This window comes from Gorilla gorilla, chromosome 4, assembly GCF_029281585.2.
Source record: "Gorilla gorilla gorilla isolate KB3781 chromosome 4, NHGRI_mGorGor1-v2.1_pri, whole genome shotgun sequence".
NCBI classification, from domain to species: Eukaryota; Metazoa; Chordata; class Mammalia; order Primates; family Hominidae; genus Gorilla; species Gorilla gorilla.
Genome location: NC_073228.2, coordinates 156,255,173 through 156,264,054, shown reverse-complemented (window position 1 = coordinate 156,264,054; position 8,882 = coordinate 156,255,173).

Sequence of the window (8,882 nt, the reverse complement as noted above, 5' to 3'; positions counted from 1 at the left end):
CATTTTCTCCTATAGCCTCAATCATAACCCTAGATTCTTTATTGAAATAACCAATGACAAACCTCAGCTCAAAAGTCTGACGGAGAACTAATGAAGAGCATATACCTGTTGGCATTCTTAGTTTATGTTCCTTCTGACTTCTTAGTTTATATTCCTTCTGACTTCAGCTCCTGTTCATGTTACTCTTGCAGCCTGCTTTGCTACCACTGAAAAGACTCCTTCTGCAATATTATATTCTCCCCTCTCCTTGCTTTTGCTGTTTGGCCCTAAGGACAGATACCAGATCAATTTAAAAAGCAGGTTGTTTAATTTTGGCTGTGTGTGTGTGTGTGTGTGTGTGTGTGACAGATTGAGAAAGAGAGAGGGAGGGAGGAGAGAGAGAAAGGAGAGAAAGACAAGAGACAAACACAGAGATAGAGACAGAAATAGTGAGCTAGAGAGAGAATGAACCAGCCTAGGCAGAAATTAAGGTAGGAAAAAGTCATCAATTTTTATTTTAACCTGGGACAGGTCACTGTCATTCTCTGACCTTCAGTTCCTCTCCTATAAAATAAAATTGCAAATTAGGTGATCCCTGAGTTTCTTCCAGCTCTGAGAGTCAACAGCTCAAAATTGATCCTGTATTAAACAACATCTATTTCTTCCAGTATCACCTCATGTACCTCTGAGAACTTGATGCAAGAATGACTGGAGTAGTTTGAAAAACCCTAACAGCCTCGCCAGCTAAACGGGATCTGCTCCCCTGACATCGTGCCCCAAGTTCTCTGCTTTGGACATCATTCCTAGACTCACAGGAGCATACCAGTTCAGAAAGAACTATTGAGGTCATCTAATCCAGCAGTCCTCACACTTTCATGTGCAAACAAATCTCCTGAGAGTCTTGTAGAAATGTGCACTCTGATTCAGGAGGTTGAGCTGGGCATGAGATTCTGCAAGTCTAACAGGCTCCCATATGATGCTGATGCTGTTGGTCTGCAGAGGACACTTGAGTAGTGAGACATGCATTCATCTTTGTCTGGTTTGTAATCCTTTCCAGCATCCCTGAACGGTCTCTAGTCTCTCTTAAATATTTTCCCTTCAAGAGTTCAAACACTTCTCCTGTCTCAGCCTCCCAAGTAGCTGGTACTACAGGCACGCACCACCGTACCTGGCTAATTTGTGTATTTTTAGTAGAGATGGGGTGTCACTATGTTGGCAAGGCTGTTCTCAAACTCCTGACCTCAAATGATCTGCTCTCCTAGGCCTCCCAAGGTCCTGGGCTTACAGGCATGAGCCACCATGCCCAGCCTGGAATGGTATCTTTTATTCTCTGTTCTTTATGGTGTTGTCAAAAGTCTAGTTTTCTATTTATTTATTATTTACTCAGGACAATTTGTGTGAAAAGACATTTCAAATAAAAAAATAAAAATTGACCATGAAACATTAAATAATGGTCAACTTTAAACCAAATTAAGATGACAACGTTATGCCTCAAAAAGGAAAAATTGATGGGGCCCAACATCATCAAGGATTTAAGGGCTTGTGCACTCTCGGTCCTTTTGGTAAAACTGTAAATTCGAATAGCCCTTTTAGGAGAACTAAAATGTGAAAGATGAATGTAACTTTTCTAATATCTCTAAGACACGCTTTAAAAGAAGTGTTAAAAAGAAGTACAGTTGTTCCTCTACATCCAGAGATTCCACATCATTTAATTCAATCAACTATAGATTTAAAATATTCTGAAAAAAAGACAATGAAAAATAACACAAATTAAAAAACAAAACATTCTGACAACCATTTACATACCATTTACATTTTATTAGGTATTATAAGTAATCTAGAGATTATTTAAAGTATATGAGATAATATGCATATATTATATGCAAATATTATGCCATTTTATATAAAAGACTTGAACATACACAAATTTTAGTATCCACTAGGGTCCTGGAACCAATCCCCTGCAGATAACGAGGACAACTGTGTATTAGGATTAGTTTTCTTAATCCCATCTTTTTGACTCAAGAATTCTACTTCTATGAATATGGTTATTGAAAACATTTTCATCCCAATCAATTTTTTCTCCTTTATTTCAAAATCGGTAATGCAACTATTACTACTGTAATGCTTATCAAGCACTTACTGTGTGCCAGGTACATATATTAATTTGTAATGACCTTGAAGTAGATATTGTTATTGCCCCATTTTTTTTAAACTTTTATTTTAGGTTTGGGAGTACATGTGCAGGTTTGTTATTTAGGTAAAATAGTGTCATAGGGGTTTGTTGTACAGACTATTTTGTCACCCAGGCACTAAGCCTATTTATTTTTTCTATCCTCTCCCTCCTCCCACCCTCCGCCTTAAGAAGGCACCAGTGTCTGTTGTTTCCTTCTTCATGTCCATGAGTTCCCATCATTTAGCACTATTTGTTTTTTTTGTATGTGAACTTTTGAAAACACTTTATTTTATTTTTTATTATTACACTTTAAGTTCTAGGGTACGTATGCACAACGTCAGGTTTGTTACATATGTATACATGTGCCATGTTTGTGTGCTGCACCCATTAACTTGTCATTTACATTAGGTATATCTCCTAATGCTATCCCAACCCCACGACAGGCCCCAGTGTGTGATGTTCCCCTTCATGTGTCCAAGTGTTCTCATTGTTCAATTCCCACTTATGAGTGAGAACATGTGGTGTTTGGTTTTTTTGCCCCATTTGTAAGTGAAAGCATGTGGTATTTGGTTTTCTGTTCCTGTGTTATTTTGCTAAGGATAATAGCCTCTAGCTCCATCCATGTCCCTGCAAAGGACATGATTTCATTCTTTTTTATGTCTGCATAATATCCCATGGTATATTTGTACCACATTTTCTTTATCCAATCTGTCATTGGTGGGCATTTAGGTTGATTCCATGTCTTTGCTATTGTGAATAGTGCTGCAATGAACATTTACATGCATGTGTCTTTATAATTAAACGATTTATATTTCTCTGGGCATATACCCACTAATGAGATTGCTGGGTCAAATGGTAGTTTCTGTCTTTAGCTCTTTCAGGAATTGCCACACTGTTTTACACAATGGTTGAAATAATTTACTCTCACCAACAGTGTATATGTGTTCCCTCTTCTCTGCAACCTCGCCAGCATCTGTTATTTTTTGACTTGTTAATAGCCATTCTAACTGGTATGAGATAGCATCTCACTGTGGCTTTGATTTGCATTTCTCTAATGATTAGTGATTTGAGCTTTTTGTCATATGATTGTTGGCTACGTCTATGTCTTCTTTTGAAAAATGTCTTTTCATTTCCTTTGCCCACTTTTCAATGAAGTTGTTTTTTTCTTGAAAATTTAAGTTCCTCATATATGCTGGATATTAGACTTTTGTCAGATTCATAGTATACAAATATTTTCTCCCATTCTGCAGGTTGTCTGTTCACGCTTTTGATAGTTTGTTTTGCTGCACAGAAGCTCTTTAGTTTAATTAGGTTCCATTTGCTGATTGTTGCTTTTATTGCAATTGCTTTCAGTGTCTTTGGCATGAAATCTTTCCCCATTCCTATGTTCAGAATAGTATTGCCTAGATTGTCTTCCAGGGTTTTTATAGTTTTGAGTTTTACATTTAAGGCTTTAATCCATCTTGGGTTGATTTTTTTATATGATGTAAAAAAGTTTCAATCTTCTGCATATGGCTAAGCCAGTTATCCCAGCATCATTTATTAAATAGGGAGTCTTTTCCCCATTGTGTTTTTGTCAGCTTTGTCAAAGATCAGATGGTTGTAGGTGTGCAGCCTTATTTCTGGGCTGTCTGTTCTGTTTCATTGATTTATATGACTGTTTTTGTACTCGTACTATGCTGTTTTGGTTACTGTAGCTTTGTAGTATAGTTTAAAATCAGGTAACATGATGGCTCCATTTTGCTCCTTTTGCTTAGGATTGCCTTGGCTATTTGAGCTCTTTTTTTATTCCATATGAATTTTAAAATAGTTTTTTATAGTTCTGTGAAGAATATCTTTGGTAGTTTTACAGGAATAGTACTGAATCTGTAAATTGCTTTGAGCAATATGGCCATTTTAATGATATTGATTCTTCCTATCCATGAGTATATAATTTTTGTCCATTTGTTTGTGTTATCTCTAATTTCTTTGAGCAGTGCTCTGTAATTCTCATTGTAGAGATCTTTCGGCTTCCTAGGTAGCTGAATTCCTAGGTATTTTATTCTTTCTGTGGCAATTGTGAATGCAATTGCATTCCTGATTTGGCTCTCGGCTTGGCTGTTGTTGGTGTTTAGAAATGCTAGTAATTTTTTTACATTGATTTTTTATCCTGAAACTTAGCTCAATTTGTTTGTCAGCTGAAGGTTGCTCCAATTTTTAAAGGGGTAGAAATAGTGACTCAGAGAGGTTAAGCATCTGCTCAAGGTCACACAGCCAGTAAGTGTGAGGCCTAGATATTTGGCAGTCCTGCTGCCTTTATTTTCTTTCTATCTCTTCCCACCATCTCTACTGTCACTATCTAAGCCCAAGTGACGGTTATCCCTTATTTAGACTAGTGAAATAGCCTATATCTCCTCATCTTTCCCACCTCCATTCATTTTCTCCCTGCAGCCAAGAGGGATCTTTCTGAAAATCATGTCTTTCCCCTGTTTAAAATATTTCATTGGCTTCTTTAATAGCAAAGAGAAACAAAAGCAAAGGCCTTAGTATGGCCTACAAGTCTCTGCATGGTCCTGATCTCACAGCATGCTCCCCAGGCTCAGTTGTTACCTGTGGAGGGTGTCCAGGTTCTTGGCATCCTGAACAAAGAATTGGACAAAATGCACAAACAAAGCAAGGAAAGAATGAAGCAACAAAAGCAGAGATTTATTGAAAACAAAAGTACACTCCACAAGGTGGGAGCCCGACTGAGCATAGTTGTTTAAGAACCCAGTTACAGAATTTTCCGGGGCTTAAATACCCTCTAGAGGTTTCCCACTAGTTACTTGGTGTACATCCTATGTAAATTAAGTAGTGGCCTACAATCATTCTGACTGGTTGTGGAAAGTGACCACTCAGAGGCTGAAGTGAAGTCACAAAGTTATACTCCTCTAAATAAAGACTTGGCCCAAGACCAGCCTGATTGGTTGTGGGAGAAGACCAATCAGAGGTACTTTCAGTTTTTCATCTGCCATGCAGATAAAGGGGAGTTGCAAAGGGCATAACCTGTGGTCCTTTTGATACTTAGGCGTGGAAAGTTGGGGTTTTCCTTTTGATTTAGTTCTAGGAAGTCAGCATGAATCGGCCTTAGGTTCCCTGCCTCCAGACCCTATTCTCCTGCCTCACAGTGGCCTCCACACCTCCTTCTCATGGGTACCAACCTCTCTTCCCTCCCTGGACGTTTGCACACACTCTTTGCTTTGCCTGGAATGCTCCTCTTCCAACTCTTACCTCCAATGCTTCATGTTGTGAGTTTCTACTCTCTGATCTCTGCTCTAAATCACATCTCATAGCATTCCTAATAAAGTACCTGTCTTGCGTGACCCTGCTATAATTTTACATTATTATATGATTAGTTGATTAGTCTAAGTCATAAACATACCCTGACTATTTTTGTTCAAAATACCTTTCACCAGCCTGGCACACTGGTGTTAACTACAGGTAATCTTATTATATAAATAATACTAATATGAAAAATTGCCACTTACTTTATCCTGCGAGCTAATTTACACCAGAACAATCTGTGTACATTTACAATCTGTTCTAGTGTAAATACTTCAGTGCAAAATACTTCGACAAATTCTATTAACTTGAGCGCATAAAATTTTATTTTGTAATTTAAATGGAAAAGTCCCTTACATTGTGAATCCCAGAACTGAGTACATGTCAGCTATGGACTGACCCTTGGGTGAATATATTGTATCTATAGGAATACTCTGTTTAAATGTAGGTACCCCTGAAATGCATGGCTCAGTAATTTATGTGAAAATAGCGTAGCTTTTGTGACACAGTGATTCTGAGCCATAACTCACTGCAAAGGCTCTGCATTCAGACAGCAAGTGGTCAGGTCATGTACAAGTACTGTGGCACTGATGAAAATTAACTGTGTGAGTTCGTGAAGCATGTAACCTTTCTAAATCTTGGCTTTTCTCATCTGTAAAATGTGGGTAATAAAAATACTTCCTCTTTGGGTTGTTGCAAGGATTAAATTAGAGAATACAAACAAAGCATTTAGCTCAGTGCCAGTCGATCATGGAAGCTGGCATTGTTGATGATGATTTTCCCTCACAGAGAAGAGATGCTTAAAGAAATAATAAGATTTTAAGCATGACTGGGGCAGGAAATTTTAGACAATGGAGGATTTTTCTCCTTTTAAATAATACCACTAGCGAGGAGCTGTCTTTACAGAGTCACGTTCTGATCTACAGAGCAAACTGTGTATTCTAGATGCGACTCAGGTATCCACTTTCATAAAGAAATAATTACCAAAGCTTCCATCTGCTAGTGTTTTAAGCACCCTTAGTCATTCTCTGTTTTAAATCAATAAAAGGCTTTGAGATTGGAGCTGAAACTGACTCTATTTCCATCAAAGAGTTCAGAAAGAAATCAACAGCCACCCATGATTCTCATTGTGGATATGTGACATCTCTTGCCACAAAGTTCACCCTGACTTTCTGGGAAACTGTGAAGGCACAGATGTATCTGTAAAAATTAATCTAAATCAAGGACCTTTCTCCTTTGTCTCCTATAACTCTGCTAGAGTACAGACCCACTAGGCCTCATTTAAAAAACACTAGATTGATCATCAGGGTGGAAGAATTACTGTGATTAGCCAAATGCCACTGATATTTTTGGAACATAAAAGGGATCTTAGCTTTCATAAAAAATACTCTCAATTTAGTGATGAGGAAAAACATTTTAAAAAATGAGCAAAGGACACAAATAGACATTTCTCCAAAGAAGATGTACAAATGGCCAATAGATATATGAAAAGATCCTCAATGCCACTAGTGTCTGTCTGCTCAAACTAGTGCACATAGTCTTGTTCTGGTGCATAACAGAACTGAAGATAACTCCCCTTGTTCTAGGCACTCTATTTTCATTGTTGTTATCCAAGGTCACATGAGCATTTCCTAACTCCCTGGGATGCCAATGCTGAAGAGAGCTGGAATGTTATGCCTCTGAATCAAAGTTCTGTTCCTACTAACAGAACTTTCTAGAAAACTTCTTCACATTGTTAGTGTCTATAAAAGAAAAACTTTCTTATAAGATGACAATGATTTGCCTAATTATTCCTTTGACAAATGTGGTTGCCTTATATCCAATCTAGTTGCTACAAGGCCTCTTCGTTTATATTCCCTTTACTGAGTAAATCCTCATTACCCAGAACAGTGCTAGATGCTAAAGCACAAGGAGAAGTCCCTTGGAAAGATAGGATTGAGAAGCCAACACCCCCATGGTCACATCTTCCCAGGAGTTTTTTTTACTCTCCTTCAGGTGGTGGAATTTTCCATATTATCTCAGATGAAGACAGTGTAACACAAAACTTTCCCTTCCCAGCCACAATTGACACAGGTGAAAAAAGCCTTTGTTGTTTAAAGTCACTGAGAGTTTGGGGTTGTTACCTCGGCAAAATCTAGTCCAAGTTACTGACTCAAAACTGGATCTGAAAGTGGAGCATTGCTATAGAACTCTAAAGTATATGGCATTTGTCTAGGGGCCAGATAATGGGCAAATAAAAAAGTATTATTAGAAACTGGAAGTGTCCATGTGGGAAACTAATAACTTGCCCTTTTAGTTTATAGGTCTCTGGAATGAGAGGATCCTCATATGGATGTGACAGAGAGAATACTGTTCTATTTTCTGCTATAAAGAACATCTTGGATGTTCTCCAGAGATCCTGGATTTTTAACTTGCAGCTGTGACTGGGCTAGGAATATTGGGGTATCTGCAATAGAGAAGGGAGAAGAGTCTTTTGCCTGCAAGAAAGAATGTTTGTGTCCAGAGGAGCACAACATATAGTCATTAATTCTATTTACCAAGTAGTTTTGGCTTTCTCCTCCTAGGCACATAGTGAGATGGTTCTTTGTGCCCTCCTTAGAATTAGGATTTCCCATGTAACTTGATTTAGCCCTCAGATGTGAATGGAAGTGATCTCTGTCATTCCTAGGCAGAAAATTTAAGTAGGGTCCCCTTGGGAATCCTCCTTTGGGAATTGTAAAAACACCAGTTGGAGCCTGAATTCCAGTGAGAGATCAATGTAGGACCGAGGCTACTGGACAACCCTTGATGACATGTAGAATAAGCAAGAAATAAACCTTTATTTTAGTCTACAAACATTTGGAAATTTTTGTTACTGAAACATAACCTAACCCAAATGACTGATATACTACATGAGTTTCAACTATTCCCATAATCTGCATGTGCTTCTAATGGCAGGGATAAACAAACAGCCTACCTCGTAGGCAGTATTGTAAAGATTGTATGTGCTGATACATGTAAAAGCTTACAACAGAGCCTGGAAAGAAAAAATGTTCAACAGATGTTATCTAGTGTTATTGTTTTTTATTTTATAGATTTTAGAAAATGCTACTGGTACTCCCAAATCATAATCCCTTGGCCCACGTGGTTTTAGCTACAGCTGGGAAGGATGGCCCTTTGCAAGCTCAGACTTACCCAGGCTGATAGGGTTGCATCATAAGTCTATGCCACATTTCTATTTTTCTACTCCATAGCCTTCCCTGACACATGGAAGCCTATGCAACCCATGAGCAAGAATAGCCCAGAGATAGAGAGGAGTTATTGCCCCAGGAGCAAACCTCAAACAATAGGGGACAGAAATTGGTGGGTAAATACTGATTTCTTATTTTTCAGGGGAAACGATTGAGAGGTTATCTCTTCACTTATCAGGAAATCTCAGTGGAATTGA